At 36.5% G+C, this 22,406-nt stretch overlaps 1 protein-coding gene across 1 annotated transcript in view; it reads right to left on the reverse strand.

Moving 5' to 3' along the window:
* THEMIS (thymocyte selection associated) overlaps positions 1–22,406 on the reverse strand; it is a 197,931-nt gene that overhangs the window by 54,997 nt on the left and 120,528 nt on the right. The gene's annotated exons all lie outside the window — the stretch shown is intronic.

Here is a 22,406-nt window from a genome sequence, read left to right on the forward strand (position 1 = left end):
TGGAGAACTATTTATCATGCGACTGGAAGCCAAAAGAAAGCTGGAGTAGCCATACTTATATCAGACAAACTAGACTTTAAATTAAAGGCTGTAACAAGAGATGAAGAAGGACATTATATAATAGTTACAGGGTCTATCCATCAGGAAGAGCTAACAATTATCAATGTCTATGCACCGAATACCGGAGCCCCCAAATATATAAAACAATTACTCATAAACATAAGCAACCTTATTGATAAGAATGTGGTAATTGCAGGGGACTTTAATACACCACTTACAGAAATGGATAGATCATCTAGACACACGGTCAATAAAGAAACAAGGGCCCTGAATGAGACATTGGATCAGATGGACTTGACAGATATATTTAGAACTCTGCATCCCAAAGCAACAGAATATACTTTCTTCTCGAGTGCACATGGAACATTCTCCAAGATAGATCATATACTGGGTCACAAAACAGCCCTTCATAAGTTTACAAGAATTGAAATTATACCATGCTTACTTTCAGACCACAATGCCATGAAGCTTGAAATCAACCACAGGAAAAAGTCTGGAAAACCTCCAAAAGCATGGAGGTTAAAGAACACCCTACTAACGAATGAGTGGGTCAACCAGGCAATTAGAGAAGAAATTAAAAAATATATGGAAACAAACGAAAATGAAAATACAACAATCCAAACGCTTTGGGACACAGCAAAGGCAGTCCTGAGAGGAAAATACATTGCAATCCAGGCCTATCTCAAGAAACAAGAAAAATCCCAAATACAAAATCTAACAGCACACCTAAAGGAACTAGAAGCAGAACAGCAAAGGCAGCCTAAGCCCAGCAGAAGAAGAGAAATAATAAAGATCAGAGCAGAAATAAACAATATAGAAACTAAAAAAACTGTAGAGCAGATCAACGAAACCAAGAGTTGGTTTTTTGAAAAAATAAACAAAATTGACAAACCTCTAGCCAGGCTTCTCAAAAAGAAAAGGGAGATGACCCAAATAGATAAAATCATGAATGAAAATGGAATGATTACAACCAATCCCTCAGAGATACAAACAATTATCAGGGAATACTATGAAAACTTATATGCCAACAAATTGGACAACCTGGAAGAAATGGACGAATTCCTGAACACCCACACGCTTCCAAAACTCAATCAGGAGGAAATAGAAAGCTTGAACAGACCCATAACCAGCGAAGAAATTGAATCGGTTATCAAAAATCTCCCAACAAATAAGAGTCCAGGACCAGATGGCTTCCCAGGGGAGTTCTACCAGACGTTTAAAGCAGAGATAATACCTATCCTTCTCAAGCTATTCCAAGAAATAGAAAGGGAAGGAAAACTTCCAGACTCATTCTATGAAGCCAGTATTACTTTGATTCCTAAACCAGACAGAGACCCAGTAAAAAAAGAGAACTACAGGCCAATATCCCTGATGAATATGGATGCAAAAATTCTCAATAAGATACTAGCAAATCGAATTCAACGGCATATAAAAAGAATTATTCACCATGATCAAGTGGGATTCATTCCTGGGATGCAGGGCTGGTTCAACATTCGCAAATCAATCAACGTGATACATCACATTAACAAAAAAAGAGAGAAGAACCATATGATCCTGTCAATCGATGCAGAAAAGGCCTTCGACAAAATCCAGCACCCTTTCTTAATAAAAACCCTTGAGAAAGTCGGGATAGAAGGAACATACTTAAAGATCATAAAAGCCATTTATGAAAAGCCCACAGCTAACATCATCCTCAACGGGGAAAAACTGAGAGCTTTTTCCCTGAGATCAGGAACACGACAAGGATGCCCACTCTCACCGCTGCTGTTTAACATAGTGCTGGAAGTTCTAGCATCAGCAATCAGACAACAAAAGGAAATCAAAGGCATCCAAATTGGCAAAGATGAAGTCAAGCTTTCGCTTTTTGCAGATGACATGATATTATACATGGAAAATCCGATAGACTCCACCAAAAGTCTGCTAGAACTGATACAGGAATTCAGCAAAGTTGCAGGATACAAAATCAATGTACAGAAATCAGTTGCATTCTTATACACTAACAATGAAGCAACAGAAAGACAAATAAAGAAACTGATCCCATTCACAATTGCACCAAGAAGCATAAAATACCTAGGAATAAATCTAACCAAAGATGTAAAGGATCTGTATGCTGAAAACTATAGAAAGCTTATGAAGGAAATTGAAGAAGATTTAAAGAAATGGAAAGACATTCCCTGCTCATGGATTGGAAAAATAAATATTGTCAAAATGTCAATACTACCCAAAGCTATCTACACATTCAATGCAATCCCAATCAAAATTGCACCAGCATTCTTCTCGAAACTAGAACAAGCAATCCTAAAATTCATATGGAACCACAAAAGGCCCCGAATAGCCAAAGGAATTTTGAAGAAGAAGACCAAAGCAGGAGGCATCACAATCCCAGACTTTAGCCTCTACTACAAAGCTGTCATCATCAAGACAGCATGGTATTGGCACCAAAACAGACACATAGACCAATGGAATAGAATAGAAACCCCAGAACTAGACCCACAAACGTATGGCCAACTCATCTTTGACAAAGCAGGAAAGAACATCCAATGGAAAAAAGACAGCCTCTTTAACAAATGGTGCTGGGAGAACTGGACAGCAACATGCAGAAGGTTGAAACTAGACCACTTTCTCACACCATTCACAAAAATAAACTCAAAATGGATAAAGGACCTAAATGTGAGACAGGAAACCATCAAAACCTTAGAGGAGAAAGCAGGAAAAGACCTCTCTGACCTCAGCCGTAGCAATCTCTTACTCGACACATCCCCAAAGGCAAGGGAATTAAAAGCAAAAGTGAATTACTGGGACCTTATGAAGATAAAAAGCTTCTGCACAGCAAAGGAAACAACCAACAAAACTAAAAGGCAACCAACGGAATGGGAAAAGATATTCGCAAATGACATATCGGACAAAGGGCTAGTATCCAAAATCTATAAAGAGCTCACCAAACTCCACACCCGAAAAACAAATAACCCAGTGAAGAAATGGGCAGAAAACATGAATAGACACTTCTCTAAAGAAGACATCCGGATGGCCAACAGGCACATGAAAAGATGTTCAGCGTCGCTCCTTATCAGGGAAATACAAATCAAAACCACACTCAGGTATCACCTCACGCCAGTCAGAGTGGCCAAAATGAACAAATCAGGAGACTATAGATGCTGGCGAGGATGTGGAGAAACGGGAACCCTCTTGCACTGTTGGTGGGAATGCAAATTGGTGCAGCCGCTCTGGAAAGCAGTGTGGAGGTTCCTCAGAAAATTAAAAATAGACCTACCCTATGACCCAGCAATAGCACTGCTAGGAATTTATCCAAGGGATACAGGAGCACTGATGCATAGGGCCATTTGTACACCAATGTTCATAGCAGCACTCTCAACAATAGCCAAATTATGGAAAGAGCCTAAATGTCCATCAACTGATGAATGGATAAAGAAATTGTGGTTTATATACACAATGGAATATTACATGGCAATGAGAAAAAATGAAATATGGCCTTTTGTAGCAACGTGGATGGAACTGGAGAGTGTGATGCTAAGTGAAATAAGCCATACAGAGAAAGACAGATACCATATGGTCTCACTCTTATGTGGATCCTGAGAAACTTAACAGGAACCCATGGGGGAGAGGAAGGAAAAAAAAAAAAAAAGAGGTTAGAATGGGAGAGAGCCAAAGCATAAGAGACTGTTAAAAACTGAGAACAAACTGAGGGTTGATGGGGGGTGGGAGGGAGGAGAGGGTGGGTGATGGGTATTGAGGAGGGCACCTTTTGGGATGAGCACTGGGTGTTGTATGGAAACCAATTTGTCAATAAATTTCAGAAAAAAAAATAATAAAAAAAAAAATAAAAGCTACCATTTATAAAAAAAAAAAATAAAAAAAGAAATAAATAAAAAAAAAAAAAGAAAAAAAAATAAATAAAGCTCAACAAAGTAAACTATCTTTTATAAGAAGGTAAATATATAAATAATTATCTAAAATATAATTATGAAAACAATTTAAAAAACAACAATTATGTGACTTGATACAAGAACAAGTTTAAAGTATATGGAAGAATGAATGGACTAGACTATTTATGCAATAATTAATGAAAGAAATAGACCATTTTGTGGAAAAAGAAACTGATTCTTTAGTGGTAAAATAACATAATCAGAATTATAATAAAAGTTTACAAGAATTTTTAATCTAAATTGTGTACTTTAAAGTGATACTTAGGTAAAGGTTGGTGCAGTTTCATACATGTGTTAAGGACTTAAATACCTATAAACAAAAGAATTCAATGCTAGAGATGCCAAGGAGTCCCGAAAGAAATATACTAAAGCACTGAAGTCATATTAGACATTCCCTTTGAAAATGACTATATTTTACATACAGATACTGCTTATATTTTCAGAATTTAGGAATTTCCTAAACTAAAAAAGGAGTTTATTATGTAAGTATAAATTTATATAGGGGAATTAAATGCATACTAAAGGATTAGAGTAAGAGTTAGGATGAGGATTACATAATTAGAGATGACTTCTTTTAGCTTAAGTCATTCTCTCTTTACATAGATCTGCATTATCCAATATGTAACTACTAGCGGCATGTGGCTACTGAATGCTTGAAATGCAGCCAATCTGAACTGAGATGTGTGTAAATGTAAAATACAAACTAGATATTTTTTTAACTTAAAAAATGTAAATGATCTCATTAGTAATTTTATATTGATTATATATAAATCAATGAAATTATTAATATTTTTAAAATATCAGACTGAAGTATATGAACCAGATTAATTTCACCTGTTTTTTTTTTTTTGATATGGCCACTAGGAAATTTAAAATTGCATATATGGCTAACATTTGTGGTTTACATTATAGCATTATTGGATAGATAATTCTGAGAGGAGACATGATAGAATCAATCATACACATACCTAAAAGCTGGCTTAACTTAGATTTAATTAAGAAGGAGATAATTGAGAGCAACAAAGGTATCTATCACCAATTTAGAAAGACACAAGAAAGTGTGCAACATAATCTGTATCCAAAGATTGGCTGGTAGACACCTTAATTATTGATAACATTTACTGAGTGCTGACTAGGTACCTGACATAGCACATACTTTATCCCATTTAATACTCATAAAAGTCCTATGAGGTAAAGACTAAATCGGACTGAAGGCACTTGCTGTATATTTTCCATGGTCATTTGCCAAAAATTAGCTTGTCTTTCTTTTTTGTTTATCTAAAGTCTGCAAAGGTGGGGTTTTTATACTTCAGTAGCTTTCCTTTAATTTTCAGACAGAAATGTTAAAACATGAAAAAGAAAGTTGGTTCTGAAGTGTATGTATGTAGAAGAATCCGTGATCAACAAGATTAAAATATAAAATAAACTGATTATTAAGTATATAGAGAGATATCATAGCCTGAGAGAGGGACTGAATGGGGCACTAGTTTATTGACACCTTATCAGAACCTTGACTTTTAAGGCCCTATTTCCTAGAGTAATATATTTGGTAAAGATCTAGAACACACCCCAGGGAGGGGTGTGGCATGCTGGCCTTAACTGAAGGCAGTGGCAATCATTGGTAGTCACACTGTGACAGATTGCATATTTGTCTTACTCTTTGCATTCTCTAATTTTTGGGAATCTATATTTTCTCCACGAGTTGCTCCAATTCTGCTTTTACTGAAGAGATTAGTATAAAAGTTATTGTTTGTTTTGCTCTCTCTCTTCCACATTATCACAAAATCAGACCCCTACTCCCACTACAGTAGGAGTTTATTCTTCATTTTGTTCTGACATCTCCATTTGTATGGGCCACCACCAGGGAAATCTCATTAACTGTGAGTTTTAAAGCTTCATGTAAACTACAAGTGTCTCATAAACCTAATTCTGTTATAGGAGACCCTTGCATTCTCAAGGGATACCCCCCTGAGACTTTCAAGAATTCTCAAAGTTAAGACTACTATTATAGCACATTTCTTCCTTAACAATGCAGTAATGCAGAATGAAATATATATATATATCTTCAGACTCTCAACAGTTCTACAAACACGAGGCCAAAATCATGTATAAAGCTATTTGAGGGATAAGAATCGTTACTTTCTTAGGTCTCTATCCTGCTCACCAACATTATCATCAGGCTATTTTCTGGGCAGTATTTCACAAAGCAACAAAGTTTCCATCATGTCACAAGTGTAACTATTGAGAAGATGATGAAGAGAGAACAACAGAAACCCAAGTTGACAAAGATTGCCATAGAAAAAATGGATGGGGAAGCTAACTCGAGCACACTAGCTTCAAAACATGAGATTCAATTTCAGTTGTGGTAAATTACAAATTATTACTTGGTATTGTGTCTAAAGATCGGTTATGAAATAATGAAAGGAATTTTCTAGCACCAAATTTAAAGGATTACTCAAGCAATTTAATCAAAATTGAATTGTATTTGGTATATTTGAATGCTAGCTGACCATTAGAGCATTCCTTGGACACATCTATAATTATACTTTAGCAAATCCTTTTTTATGTGAAATCTGGAGCAAGCTTTTATTTAGTGGTTAATGTAGAAGTAAACAGATCAAAATTTAGCACCCAAAAGTCAGAGCACTTGCTCACATGACTTTCAATTTGTGGGACCTATCTGAAATCACTATTTCATTTTCTGTGTCCATGGCAACTTAATATGAGAATTGTAATAAATTCTTAATCATCATCCAATAAGCTCATTACGTTTCTGATTTAGCCCTTCTAATGACTGCTTATGTCTTTGAGATTCCCACTAGGAATCCCCAAAGTGAATTTCATACATTCTATGTAGCTTTTTTGTTTGTTTGATGCAATAACCAACAGAATTACTGAATGCAGCATGAACCATAAATCAGTATTTGGAAATCTTTGTTTTAAAAAATGTTTAATGATACTTTTGGTGAAAATATTTGGCTATTAGACACATATTTAGCCTTTTTTCTATTCTACTTATAGAAATAAGAAAATTCCCTTCCCCAGGTAAGTAAAAATGTAAAATACATTCGTCTGTTCCAGTAAAACAGTTGATGAGTTCTTTATTAATAGCTTGTAATAGAACCCCCAAATATTCATAAATAAATCTCCCCCTTTCTTCTTAACATCTCTTTTTCTGAGCTGTAGAACACACGTGCACACAAATACACAACTCACTCTATTTAGTTCCGAGCCTAGGTATTTAATGATTTTTCCATTCATACAGATTATAAATTGGTGGAATATGATGCTTCTTTCATTTAATTAAAGAAGTACACTTGCAGAGCAAAATAAATCTTAAATAACATTATTTGTATTCCAGGGATTCATTTTCCATTCCTTCTAACTAACTTAAATGTCATGCTGTGTTTCTGGATTCGTTAACAACTCCAGGCACATTTCCCTCCACTTGCCTCTGTCAACCCGGCAAGCTGTTCCTTCTAACTTCAAAGTGTGAATATTTTTGCTTCATCATCAATTTTGTAGTCTGAAGGGAGAGTTGGCTTACCTAAAAAGAAACCATACTTTCCAATGAAAACAATAGAATAAGGATGCTAATTACCACTTCCTTTTAAAATATGTATGCCTTTTCTTCCAAAAAGAAAATACAAGGGAACTTTCTTTTGTAAAAGAATAAAGGCAAAGTATAAAAGAGATCTTCGAACAGTATTAATTATATTTTTAAAATTTAGAATATTAAAACCACAACACAATTACCAGCTGAATATTCATGTATTCAGACTATTCATATCAGAAATTGAACAGTTTCAAAAATATTACAATGTTTCTAAACAAAAGTTCCCAAGTTGCTCATCATTTCTACAAAGTTACCTGGATACAGCTCAATGCTGAATATAAAAGTATCACTTTGTACTCACTATATTGGCTTTGATTCTACTAGCAGGATCTAATCATTATGGCAGTCCTGGTCTTAGTTCCAACCACACATAATCAATCTTGCTAGTTTATCACATGGCTAACCCTAAAGAATCTTTTTACCTTAAACAATACAAAGTTGAGCTCAGTCTAAAATGCAAATATTACAGTGTTCCAAACACATCATCAGAAGACAATATTCATTTCCAATTCACTTTACTGACTTTACTAGGTGGCTCTCTGAATTTTAGTCCGCGTACAGCTCTGCAGAGAGATGGAAACAGCAATTATGTTTGGAAGAATTATTTGATTTCTTAAAGCTACCTTTCAAATGAAAGGTTTAGGAAGGAAATAAATAAACGGAAATAAAACTAACATTTTTAAGGATTCCATTAAATTGGGCAAATCTTCAGAGTAAGTGATCCTTAGCTTTCTTTACTTCTAATCAGTGATTTAAATTTCTAAGTTAGTTGTATTTATTATCAATAAGTGAAAACACGTACCAGAATCTCAGGACTTATGTGCTTGACAGTGTACGAAATGTTGTCCTCTAGTGTCTTCTTTGGTCCCCCCCAGGAACTCATAAGGTGTATATCACCTCCTCATTGTACAAGCGAAGAAGGAGCGGCAGAGAGATGAAGCACCATGTTCCATGTCACTAAGCCCCTACACTGAGGCTTTGCTCTCTACTGCCAATCATGCTTATTTCCCCGGTTTGAGATTTTATTTCCGCTCCATTAGATAAAGGACTTTACAAACCACCTTTACATTCCATAGCAATTACTGACCCCACATTGAAATTTGGAACTGCGAAAGTGTTTAAATTATTTATGGTTCACCTAAGTATAGTTTAATTATGATTCACCTAGGCATAGTTTAAAACCAAAGATGGGATTCTTTTAAGTTGCGCCTGGGATTTTTTCCTATTCTTTTTATTTCTGCATAATTAAAAAATGAATATATGCATAGCCCTGATTTCACTATTTCTTCCACACCCATCCCCAAGGTCACTGTATTCAGAATGATATGTGTTTCACATCACATATATGTATCAGAATACATGAAAGATCATATGGAAATGAGTAGTTTGTGATTTTTTTTAATCAATGGAAAAATACTGTGTATTTTGTTCTACAATTTTCTTTCTTTACTTAATAATACATGTTAGATGCTTACCTTTCACTACATCTGTCTCACTTTAAAATGTACAGTCTAGATTTTTTTAGATTATATAATCATTCTTCTATTAATAGACATCTATATTGATTCCACATGTTCATTATTTGAAACAATGTAATAATGATTATTCTTATGAATGCACATATGGGAAGACTTTCTCAGTCAGATAATGTTAAGTGGAATTGCCAGGTCAAAAAAGTATTCATACAGAGTATAAGAGAAGCTGCTTCCTTGTACAATCTGATTAACTTTTTATATTTTTTTATTTTGCCTGTGATGAATTAAAACAGCTTATTTTTAAATTTGAATATTTCTATTTAATGGGATTAACAGGGGCGCCTGGGTGGCGCAGTCGGTTAAGCGTCCGACTTCAGCCAGGTCACGATCTCGCGGTCTGTGAGTTCGAGCCCCGTGTCGAGCTCTGGGCTGATGGCTCAGAGCCTGGAGCCTGTTTCTGATTCTGTGTCTCCCTCTCTCTCTGCCCTTCCCCCGTTCATGCTTTGTCTCTCTCTGTCCCAAAAATAAATAAACGTTGAAAAAAATTTTTTAATGGGATTAACAAGTGTTTTATATGTTTACTGGTCATTTGTACTTCTATAAATTTTCTATTCCTGTAATTTGCCCATTTTTCAAAGAGAATGTTCATTTTTCATGGAGGATTTTTAAAGAAGAGTCCTTATATTTGAGCTAAAGATGTATTTGATTTACAATTTGGTTGGTTAAAGATTAAGTTCTTGGGATCATTTTTCTGGGGAAAAAAAAACTTGAATGTGATGGTTCATTTCTGTGTATCCAGAATCATTCAAATATCTTCCATTCCCTAATTCTCTTTTAATACGTATTCTTGACAATAGATTCTAATTCCTATGGCTTCCCCCCCTTGAAACAACAACATCTTTGAAATCTAATGTGATTTTGATGTTTATATTCCCAGAGAAGTCTAAAAATGTAAACTAGCTCTGGTGAATGACATAGAAGTCTAATCTTTTTGCTTAGGTGGTTGACTAAAAGGAGAGGAAAACTGAGTCTTTGAGGAATTCTTATTCTATGAGAAGTAAAATGTGTTTATTAGATTCCTCTTGGCTCTGCCAGTCGTGATCTACTTAACAGACAAATGAGGTTATACTAAATCAAGTTGGTAACACTGGATAGGTTCCAGAATTCAAAGTCTGTCTGTGTATAAGGATATGCTGTTCAAACTATACACCCAAAGCCTCAACATTACTTGTTGCATGGTTTTGAGGAAAGAAAAATAATAAGAAGCTACAGGTAATTCCAAGATTCTGCTGATAATAGAACTTTGGCCTAAAATGCACTTCCTCGGGGGGCAAGATAAAGAGCGTAGCTTGTTATAATGGTCTTATGTAATTAAGCTAATGTGGAAGCCTTAAGACTTAAAACGTTTCTGTAAAGGATCAATGTTTCTGATCATCTCACATATTCTGGATATATTTCAGCATAACTAGTATCCCAAGTGGTTATGCTAGAAATTTCCAAAAGAAGGATTTGCATTTTGAGAATGTGTTTGAGCCTCTTTATCCCATTTTCCACCATTAAAAAGAAAACAGGTACAAATACTCAGAGATCCGTTAAGAATTCTTTATCTATTATTAAAAAATTATCTGCTTTCCTATGACTGAAAAGCAACTATAAATTTAAACTAACACTAAAGGATTGAAAAGACTTTTTAATGACAACAAGAAGATTATGGATAGTTCCATCACATACATGACATCTGGTATCTTCTTCCTTGCCAAGATCTATAAATGGCTTAAACTGTCACTTAACTTTGTAAGAAGCAATTCTTTTTTGAAACCAAACAACCTAAAGAATGGTAATCAATACAGCAACAACTGTAGAAGCCTTTAATATTAGTGGCTATGTAATTATATACCAGAATAAAAGGTTTAAGATTAGCTCAAGTTCAAGTAAAATTAGCCAATATATTGATTTTATTCTATAAAATCTTATGTGCAGATACATAGTGACTTGTATAAATGTCTTAGCTATCAACTGCTGCATAACAAATGATCTCAAAAGGTAGTGATTTGCAACAGCATTTTATTATCCCCACCATTCATTCTGTAAATCAACTAGGCCCAACTCAGTGTGATGTTATCTGGGTCTGCAATGTCCAAGATGGCTCGCTATGTGCCCAGCACTTTGGTGGAGAAAGCTGGGCTCTGCTGGGATGCTGTGACAACTGAATATCCCAATGGTCTCTACAACAAGATAGCCAGTTCTTTTACAGCACAGTTCAGAGTTATCCTAAAAGGCAAAGCAAAACCTACTAGGCCTTCTAAAGGCTAAGGTGAGAAACTGGCTCATTGATACTTGTACCACAGTAAAATGGTTAAAGCAAATCACGGGGCTAATTCAGATCCAGTGTGGTAAAGCACTAGAGAGAGGCATGAACACTAGGAGGCGTGGTTCATTGGGGGCTGTTGAGAGTTTAGTTAAGCAACTCCATGGCATTGATGCCTTGGCATCCATTTTGTTTGACCAAGCATCCTGCAGGGGCCTTAAACTGAGATCAGCCCATCATACAAGCTGACACCCTAGATACAAGTCCACAGAGTCATAAATAAACATTAAGTTCCTGTTATGACTTCGCCAGTGGTCCTGTGATAAACAGTCTCCTCTGTCTCCCAGAGCCTTTTCCTTATAAGCTCCTTAGATAAGACTCCTGCAAAGCTTACCAAAATCTCACTCTTTTTTGTTTAAATTGACCCATTTAATCTAAGCCTGGAAACTCCCCAGAGGACTCCACCCTGGGACCTAATTAAGGCATGTGCCCTTGGTCCTGCCAGCTGTTTTTGCTGTACCTTGTCTTGACCTCCCCATGTGGTCTCTCCAGGTTTGCCATGTATTTTTTCCAGGACTTGTGAGTAATAAACTTCTCTATTTCAATTCTTTTGTGATCTTTTGTTGAAATGAAGCTCACCATATGACACCCTAGTGTTTAACTTAACAAATGTTAATCTAATAAAATTACAATAGCGACCGTTTTTGGAGAATAACGACCACAGTTAGTCCTCTGGCCGGATATGATACACATCCTTCCCATTTCTGAAATACATTTACCAAACTCCCTAAACCCTCAAAGTTTCATCCCATTTCAACATCAGGAGCACACTTTAAGTCCAGGAATACATGATGTAAATCAGGTTCAGGTGCAGTTGAGGTTAGTTGTGGGGGCCTCTTCTTGATCAGAAGACAATGGAATAAAGAAATGGGAATAAAGAAAGCTATTGGGCCCCACATACCCAACGTACAATGGGGAGACCGGATCAGGAGAACTGCAATAGTTGCTTCCATTCATAAAGAGGAGGAAAAATGGGAGCAACATAGAGTCACTGGCCTGAAAAAAGTCTGAGATCTAGCAAAGCACAGTTGCCATCTCACTTTGCTCAGAAGGGAGTATGTTGATCAGGGCCCAAATACATTCTCTGGGTGGTTCTTCTTGGCTGCTGGTTCCATGCTCTGGACACGCTTTCATTTTTCCTTGGTAAGTTCCTTCAAGTGGAATGGTGAAGTCTCACAAAAGATTGATATGGAATTTCTTTTAAAAATCTGTCATACAGTTTGGTGGTTTTTTTCAAGTTGTATCATTTAATCTCCATCAGCATGTACCAGTTCTTCTAGAGTTCCAACTCTTCCCAAGTGAACCAAAAGTTGATCTTGTTAGCCTTTTTAACGTTAGCTGTTTGGTACCTCATTGTGATTTAATTTTTGATAATGATTATCTTACCTGTAGAGGATTTTTTTTTTCAGTTATCGACCATTTTGAATGACTTCTTTGCAAAATGGTCAAATATTTTTTCTTCTGTTTTTAGTTATGTTGTCTTCTCATTGTTAAATTTTAAGAGTTTTTTTTTTCAATATATAGCAAATACAAGTGCTTTGTATTTGTATATAATATTTTCTCTCAGACTGGGACATTTCTTTTCATTTTTAATAGAATATCTTAAAAAGTTGGGGCGCCTGGGTGGCGCAGTCGGTTAAGCGTCCGACTTCAGCCAGGTCACGATCTCGCGGTCCGGGAGTTCGAGCCCCGCGTCAGGCTCTGGGCTAATGGCTCAGAGCCTGGAGCCTGTTTCCGATTCTGTGTCTCCCTCTCTCTCTTCCCCTCCCCCATTCATGCTCTGTCTCTCTCTGTCCCAAAAATAAATAAACGTTGAAAAAAAATTAAAAAAAAAAGTGAATAAGTTTTTAAATCCAATGACATTCAATTTAATTTTTTAAAAATGGTTCATTCTTGTATCCTATTTTTGAAAAATCTTTGCTGTGAATTTCTATTTTTATGAAGTCAGCTGAATTTTTATTGGAATTGGATTAAATGTATAGGTCAATACATATATATTACAAGTTATTTTTTCAGAATGATACATCTTAAAGTCAGAAAGTTCTATATGAAGTATACTTTCTTCCTTTAGATCTGATTTGGTGTAATCTCTACTACATGAAATGATTTTTAAAAAAAGTAATAATCAGGGACGCCTGGTGGCTCAGCTGGTTAAATGTCCAACTTTGGCTCAGGTCATGATCTCACGGTTCTTGAGTTTGAGCCCTGTGTCGGGCTCTTTGGTGTCAGTGCTAAGCCCACTTCAGACCCTCTGTACCCCCTCTCACTGCCCCTCCCCCCTAGTGTGCATGTGCTCTCTCTCTCTCAAAAATAAACATTTTTTTAAATGTAGTAATTAAAATAGTTCAGTTAGAGATGAAGAACAACTCTTGAGCCAATAGAGGCATTTTTTCTTGCTTATTCAAAACTCAGAACCTTTAGGATACTAATAAATATAGCCTCAAAGAGTATTTATGATGAAGTGGGTCATTATATGAATATTATGCTTGATATATCTATAGAATAGAGGGCAAATAACTAAAAAAATTTTCATAATTAATTACTATTGTTAAATATTCTGAACTGACCATTTTGATTATACATTAAACTTATTCATGGAATTGCCACGTGCTTTCTCAGACCGGCTGGAGTTCGCTGACATTTAAGGCACTGAACGAGTCCTTCTAATATCCATTCTCCCTCAGTAGAGAGTGTCTTAAAGAAGCATCTTTGTTTATCATCAAAATTTAAAACACTTTATAAAAACATCAATGACTTTGAGAGTTCTAGGTATTTCATAAAATATTGTAAATTTTATATTTGATCCCTAGGCAACCTTCTCAAAAAGTGCTGTTTTATATACCATCTTGGCAAAAGTACATACATAAACAGGCTTGTATTTCTGAGGTAACAAAAGGCAAAATTACCCTGTTTGAGTATGGTTTTCAGCCTGCTTATAACCATAATGTCTGCAATGGCTGGCCATCAGTTACTGTTTCAAAATGCTCCAGGGAATATTCAACTGCTGTAGTCTGAAGCTTTGTGGAATAGAACCTATAAATCTACCTACCCAAATAAACCAATAAAAAAAAGTGCGACTTATGCTATGAATATAAAACCAAAATTAAAAAAAAATAATAAAGGGTAGGTTTGTTATTATTTTATTTAAAAAAAAATTTTAACTTATTAATTTATTTTGAGAGAGACAGAGACAGAATAAGTGGGGGAGGGGCAGAGAGAGTGGGAGAGAGGATCCCAAGCAGGCTCTGTGCTGTCAGTGCAGAGCGTGACATAGGGCTTGATCTCAAGAACCATGAGATCATGACCTGAGCAAAAATCAAGAGTTGGACGCTTAACCAACTGAGCCACCCAGGTGCCCCAGAACTAATATATTTTAAATAAATATACTTGATCTTAGTGGCAGGTGTTTATTGGGTGTTTGTTATGTGCCAGGCACTATTCTCAGTGATTTTCCTAAATAAATTTGCAACAACTTTCTGAGGAATGTTATTATCCCTGTATTACAAATGTAAAAACTGAGAAAAAAGGAGGTTAAATAATTTGCCCAAGATCAACAGTTAGGAATGGTGGACTAAGGACCTCCAAAATGCCACTCATCCATAAAACCAATGAACACTGGCAAAAATCATTAGAATCAACTTTTTTAGAACTCCAGAATTAAGTAAATATTTTCAACAATCCGAGAAGCTTTTATTCAAAAAATGACTCAGTCTTGATGAGAACGGTGAATTTTGTGGCATCCTGCCTTGCTTTCGTCCTATTCCCCTCCCCCCAGGTCTGTAGTAGTCTCTAAACCCAGCAGACATGCAACCACCCAGAGGGGCACACTGGGTTTGGAGCTCCTTAGGAAACAGGATAGAAATTCCTCAGACAATTAAAAACACAACCAGTATATGATCTAGCAATCCAAAGTCTAGATAGTTATCCCAAAGAATTGAAATCAGGATCTCAAAGAGATATATGCATTCTCATATCCACTGCAACACTATTCACAATAGTCAAGATGTGAAAACCCCAAGCTAAATATCCATTAGCAGAGGGATGAATAAAGAAAATGTGGTATATACACACATACTATTCAGCCTTAAAAGAGAAGGAAATTCTGCAAATGCAAAAACATAGATGAATCTTGAGTACATGATACTAAATGAAATAAACCAGTCACCAAAAGACAACTACCGCATTATTCTCCTTATAGGCACTATCTAAAGTAGTCAAATTTATAGACTCAAAGAGTGGAATGGTGGTTGCCAGAGGCTGGAAGGAGGGGAAAATGGAATTATTAATCAATAGACATAAAGTTTCAGTTAAGGAAGATGAATAAGTTCTAGAGATTTGCTATATAACATTGCACCTATTTGCAATAATACAGTATTATACACTTCATTTGTTAAGACAGTAGATCTCTTGTTAAATGTTCCTAGCACAATAAAACAATTTTTTAAAAAGCTTCATTCACACACAGACTATTGTCGCTGTTACACTAATCTGGCAGCTCCCTGGAAAAGCTCCTTTTGGAGCTGACTCCACCCATTCTGGAAGCAGTCCTATCATTAGCCATTTATTGAAAACAATCAGCAGCAATTATTTAACATTGCATCATCCCAAAGCTGTGACTCTAGTTGTGGCAATCAAAACATAAGATATCAGGTTAAGTCTCCATATTCTAACCCTCTCCCCCGCAACTTTCTTGCTTTATTTATCTCCAAGTCTCTCCAGCACCCTTGCACACACACACACACACACGCACACCCCACATACCACACCTTCTTCCTTTAGCCAGAAGACAAAAACCTTGCTTATCTACTCATGCAGATAAAAAGCCTCACAAGTCACCAATCCATGGTGTAAGCCAACATGACTCTCTGCTGCACTCATGTCACCATGTTCTTTGCATGACATCATCCTTCACAGCATGTTTCAGTGAAATTCAAACCTATCACCACAGCCAAGGAAATGCTTTTATGCATCCATCTCAACAGTCCTGCAAATATGTGTGTGTGTGAAGAACTCCATATTTACACACACACTATTTCTGTTATCTGTTTTGAATGTATCATAAAGCAAAAATGACACACAGAATATCTTGACAACTAACATAAAATGAGTCTCATTCTTCATCAGTACAAATATCAATGTGGCATGAGTCTCATAAAGAGAAGACATCAGTGTTGAGTCTGAAATTTAAGGGTCTGAGACAATACTTATAACACAAGAAGTTAGCCTGCCACAGTGTCAGATAGATAGATAGATGATAGAAGATAGATGAAAGATGATAGATAGATAGATAGATAGATAGATAGATAGATAGATAGATACCCTGACAGGAAACACAAAGTTTTTATTATCACAGATCATCTTAGCACTGGTGAGGCTATAAATGGCCTCACTACTAAAAGCATCCTGAAAAATGGTATTGATATAATTGTCTAATTATTTGGGGGTAAATTAGGATTTTGCACAAACAGAGGGGTTGTACCACAGACTCACAAAAGCAAGACACCCAGAGCTTGGCTGGCACATTCTCCCACCCTACCGTCTGGAGAGGGAAAGGCTTTTATTCTGGGATAAAAGCAAATACTACAGGAGAGAGAAGTCTCTGAATCTCTCTGAAGTAATATACTATCTCTATCTTCCAGAACATGTTTGCTATTCAATCTTTCTTTAACCAAATTTGACAGTGGTCATTCCTCAGAAAGTTTAGACCATGAGGGATGAAAGCATTCAGAGAATTGCCTTCCAACAATCAAGATATAGAGAGTGAAGCTAAATAGTCTAGTGACCTCTACTGATTTATTCCACAGCTTTCTATTATTGACTAATGAAAAGTTGGGTAGACTAATGTAAATGGGAAAAAAGTAAAATGACGATTATTGACATTTTGATTAAAGAAATCAATGACATTCATAATTATTGTCTTAGTCTAAACTACCTGAACTTTTAAAGTAATCATTTACTGGCAGTAACATGGAACTATAATATATTTTCAGATTGTAGTTCTTTATTTGAAAGTAAGTGATGTTTAAAAATGTTTTTCTTCCTAAATCTTTTCTTGAGAAGACACAACAAAAATAACCATGCTTCAGATATTGTCCCTTTTCATCACTGAATAGGTAATAAATTTATATATCTTATAAATTCTGGTCAAACCAGGTTACTTTACTTAAATCCTCATTACCTTCTGCCTACTTGCCCAGAATATGGCAAGACATTAGAAAAAGAAAACTGACTTTATTTATTTTGATATAGCAAAGATATGTTCAAATACATTTCGAAATGAAACAAAATGGCCCTAATATCTAGAGTACCCTTTAGAAACAAAGCTTCACATCCTGAGCATGGCCTATGTGAAATAGTTGGACCCCCTCACAGCCATAGTGATTCTTTTAAAGCATAAATCATACCATGCCACATCTCTGCTCTCTCCTTTTGATAACTCCCTATCTCAGAAAAAAAATCAGAATCCTTTTGAATGGCCTATAATAACCTTCATGGTCTGCGCATCTTGAGTAACAGTTGCTTTTTGTTTCTTTTGTTTTGTATTGCTATATCTACATATTCCAACTACTTGGTGGATGGTTTGATAAACTGAGTATGATTGGCATATAGACTAGAAATAAGTCCTAGGGTTACTTAGCTTTCCATTAAAGCTAGATACATTCTGTATATAATCCAAATGGTTTCTCCTGGGAGATTTTTTAAGTGTCATGAAAATGTGTTCTCTTGTTCAACCCCAGACAGAGACTTATTAAGCATCTTTTGAGAGCAGTCATACACTCATTCAAGACATAGTATTTGGAGTACAGACTATCCCCAGGTCTAACAGAGGAGATAAGCTATGTACATCAATATTAATATGAGCAAAGTAGCAAAGGAAAAAAAATGAAATCTAAGGAATTCCAAGGAAATTATAGTCAAGATCACCTGATTACTTGGTCCAAACTGGAAAATTCTCCTGAGTGAAATGAGGAATATCTAGAGATTTAGTTTTGCCCTATTTCAGAGAAAGATAGAACAGAAGTAGGGTGACGCTAATTTTATAAATTTCAGAAAAAAATTTGGTAGTGATATCTATATATAATACAGGTATATTGGCATAACACAGGCTTTGTTTACCTGGTTAGCACACAGAACTACAGAATTCGTGCAGATCCAACTAGGAAAAGGGCATACAACACCTGTCTCTCCAGCAATGTGTCAGCAACATCATTTTTGTATGAAAAGAAAAATGTGCTTGCTCTATATGTTACTGATGTACCTAATCACAATGACTTTCACTTAGAGGAGAAGATTTTATTTTAAATCATGGAATTTATATACAAAATTGAGCTTTTTAGGCGAGGTCATATTAATTCCCTTTTGATAGGGCTTTTTTTTTTTAAGATGTGTGTCATTTCTTTGTATTTTGTCTTTACAACCACCCTATGGTGAAGGTGTTATTGCTCTGTTTTGTCAGTGATGGAAACTATAAACATGGATATCAAGTAAGGAGCAGTAGAGCAGAAAAGTTGCTGGAGATGTTCATACACCACCTTTCCAGAACGCATCATGGGACTATAAGGAGGGCCGGAGCTTGCTCGGCTGGCAGCAGAAAGGTCCACATGGCACTTGCCGTACATCTAGGAACTTTGGGCAATTTGCTTCAGCTACACGATGGGGACAACGATACCTATATCCCAAGGTTGTGTTACAAGAGTTAAATGAGATGAAGTACACAAAACCATGGTGTACAATTATCATGGTTCTCAGGAAAGCATAACTTAAAAAAATGTATCTATTTATCAATAACCCAATGTTAGAAAATTCTGAGAATCATCATTTAGATTGTGTTTCTGGCTCTCTCAAAATGCTTCTCATTTTGAACTATTCCCTGAAAAACTTACATTGCCAATCAAATCTGAATTACTGTTTGCTTCTATAGACTACTTTCTTGAAGACTGATTACCTTTTGACTATGATTTGAGATTTAGTTTTCATAATGGGAAATAACAGTTTTGCAGAGTGGTCTGGCAGGGTTTTGTAGAACAGCTTCAGTCAGGCTGACATGTGCTTTTATTAACCATATTTCCTGTAGCTGCACAGACAATGAGAAATCCACTTCTGTGAGCAGAACCAATTATAACTGAACAGGTACACTTTTTCCCCAGCCTGGTCATGATGTCAAATGTCTGATTAGAAAGATCTTGTGCTTTTAGTAAAGTGGGGGTGAATTTCTTTCCATTTGCAAGAACAAGCTATTTCTGCCTTTCATTCCATAGTCTCTTAGTATCTTAATTCTGGTCTCTCAATGTCAAATAGAGTCATAAATGCAATGCCCTTGAGATGAGGAAAACAATATTGTTCTGTGTTTCAAAGCAGATTGAGCTAGCTTTGGAGAGGAGCAGGCTGCACCCAGGCACAGAATCAGACGTATTATGTGATCTAAGGGAGAACAGACACAAGGTACACATGAAGAATATGACCCAGGGGAGGCAACATGGGATGGGCCCTGGTAGCCCTGCAAAGGAATCTTAAGAACAGCATCAACTACAGGGAAACTGTTAGTTAGGCTGAAACAGATAGAAAGGTGAATGGAAATACTGCCTTGTGCATATATAAAACAGTGACACCACCACAATAAATCAGGTTTTGAAAGTGTGGGACTGAAATAAGGAAGGGTAATTCTAAAAAGACGTTTCTTAGGAAAATCCTCTTATAGATGGTAAGAAGACAAAGTAGGAACCAAGTTTCCACAAAATGCAGGATTACAAAGACAAAGCAGGCCCCATTAAGTCAAGCGTTACAGACGAGGGCCCCTCCGCTCTCAAAGAGAAACTTGCCAGCAATGTCAGCAGAAAGACCACCATCCCCTCAAAATACTATAAGCTTATTTTTGGAAACTTCCTAGTTCTTCTCTTAAAAATTCTTCAGCTATGGCAAAACAATCTGCTGATATTTTGAGGAACTCAAATGAAGATTTTTCAGTTACTTTTAACTCTTTCCTGACCAATGTACAGATACAGAATCATAGATGCGTAGAATATTTAAGCTCAAAGGAATACTAGTGATCATTTGTTCTAACCTCACTGTGTAGTCAGGAATGCCTGGATTATCTCAGATCACATGGCAAGCTAGTAACAGAGCCAGGACAGGAATCACATTCTCTTGATTTCCATACAGTATTTTTTTTTTCCACCACAGCTCAATATTTTCAAAAGAGAATTGCACCTGTATAAAGTCCAAGAGAAAACTCTGTTAATAAGAGAACCCAAGTAGGAATAAGCTAAATTTAAAAGGTCACCAGCAGAGACTTACAAAATGAAGATTCTTTATTAAAAGTAGGAGGGGGAAATGGGGTGTCTCAGTGGCTCAGTTGGTTAAGGATCGACTTCGGCTCAGGTCATGACCTCACAGCTTGTGAGTTTCAGCCCCACATCTGGCTCTGTGCTGAGGGCTTGGAGCCTGGACCCTGCTTCGGATTCTGTGTCTCTGTCTCTCCCTCTCTCAAAAATAAATAAACACTTTTAAAAAACTTAAAAAAAAAAGTAAGAGGGGGGAAAAATGCAACCTAGAAAGAAATACCTTTTACTTTCACTCAAAATATATCTAAAGCTAACCATTTTTTGTTATTCCCATTGCTGTCCTGCTGACCCAAGGAAGCATCATGTATAGCAATGTCCCCCTAATTGACTTCCCTGTTTCCACCCTTGTTCCCCTACTAACAGCAGCACAGAAGTCAGAATGAGCCCTTTAACACGTGATTGTCATTCCCCGACCCAATCCTCCAATCACGTCTTGTTTCATAAAAATTTAAGCCAAAATTACTACAGTGACCTGCAAAGACCTATACAATTTGCGTCCTGCATTCCCTCTCTGATTTCATCCCCTTTTGTCTCCTTAGCTCACCATATTGCAGCCATCCTGGACTTCTAGGTGATTCTTGAGTACATTAGGCACATCCCCGCCACAGGGTTTGTACCATCTCTTTCTTCTGCCTGGAGCATTTACCCCACTCTCTGTCTGCAAAGCTCATCTCAACTATTCAAGTCTTTGGACAAGTGTTGTCTTTTCCATAAGGCACACCATGGCCAGCTTATTTAAAATTATTCTCACTTTGCACTCTAAATCCTACTTACCTTGGTCTATTCTTTTTTACATAGCACTTATCAAGAACTACTATATTATTTACTCCTACTAGAATGTAACATTAAATAGAGTATCTTTTTTTTTTTTAATATATGAAATTTATTGACAAATTGGTTTCCATACAACACCCAGTGCTCATCCCAAAAGGTGCCCTCCTCAATACCCATCACCCACCCTCCCCTCCCTCCCACCCCCCATCAACCCTCAGTTTGTTCTCAGTTTTTAACAGTGTCTTATGCTTTGGCTCTCTCCCACTCTAACCTCTTTTTTTTTTCCTTCCCCTCCCCTATGGGTTCCTGTTAAGTTTCTCAGGATCCACATAAGAGTGAAACCATATGGTATCTGTCTTTCTCTGTATGGCTTATTTCACTTAGCATCACACTCTCCAGTTCCATCTACGTTGCTACAAAAGGCCATATTTCATTTTTTCTCATTGCCACGTAATATTCCATTGTGTATATAAACCACAATTTCTTTATCCATTCATCAGTTGATGGACATTTAGGCTCTTTCCATAATTTGGCTATTGTTGAGAGTGCTGCTATGAACATTGGGGTACAAGTGGCCCTATGCATCAGTACTCCTGTATCCCTTGGATAAATTCCTAGCAGTGCTATTGCTGGGTCATAGGGTAGGTCTATTTTTAATTTTCTGAGGAACCTCCACACTGCTTCCCAGAGTCGCTGCACCAGTTTGCATTCCCACCAACAGTGCAAGAGGGTTCCCGTTTCTCCACATCCTCTCCAGCATCTATAGTCTCCTGATTTGTTCATTTTGGCCACTCTGACTGGCGTGAGGTGATACCTGAGTGTGGTTTT

Source organism: Prionailurus bengalensis, chromosome B2, assembly GCF_016509475.1.
Source record: "Prionailurus bengalensis isolate Pbe53 chromosome B2, Fcat_Pben_1.1_paternal_pri, whole genome shotgun sequence".
Classification (NCBI taxonomy): Eukaryota; Metazoa; Chordata; class Mammalia; order Carnivora; family Felidae; genus Prionailurus; species Prionailurus bengalensis.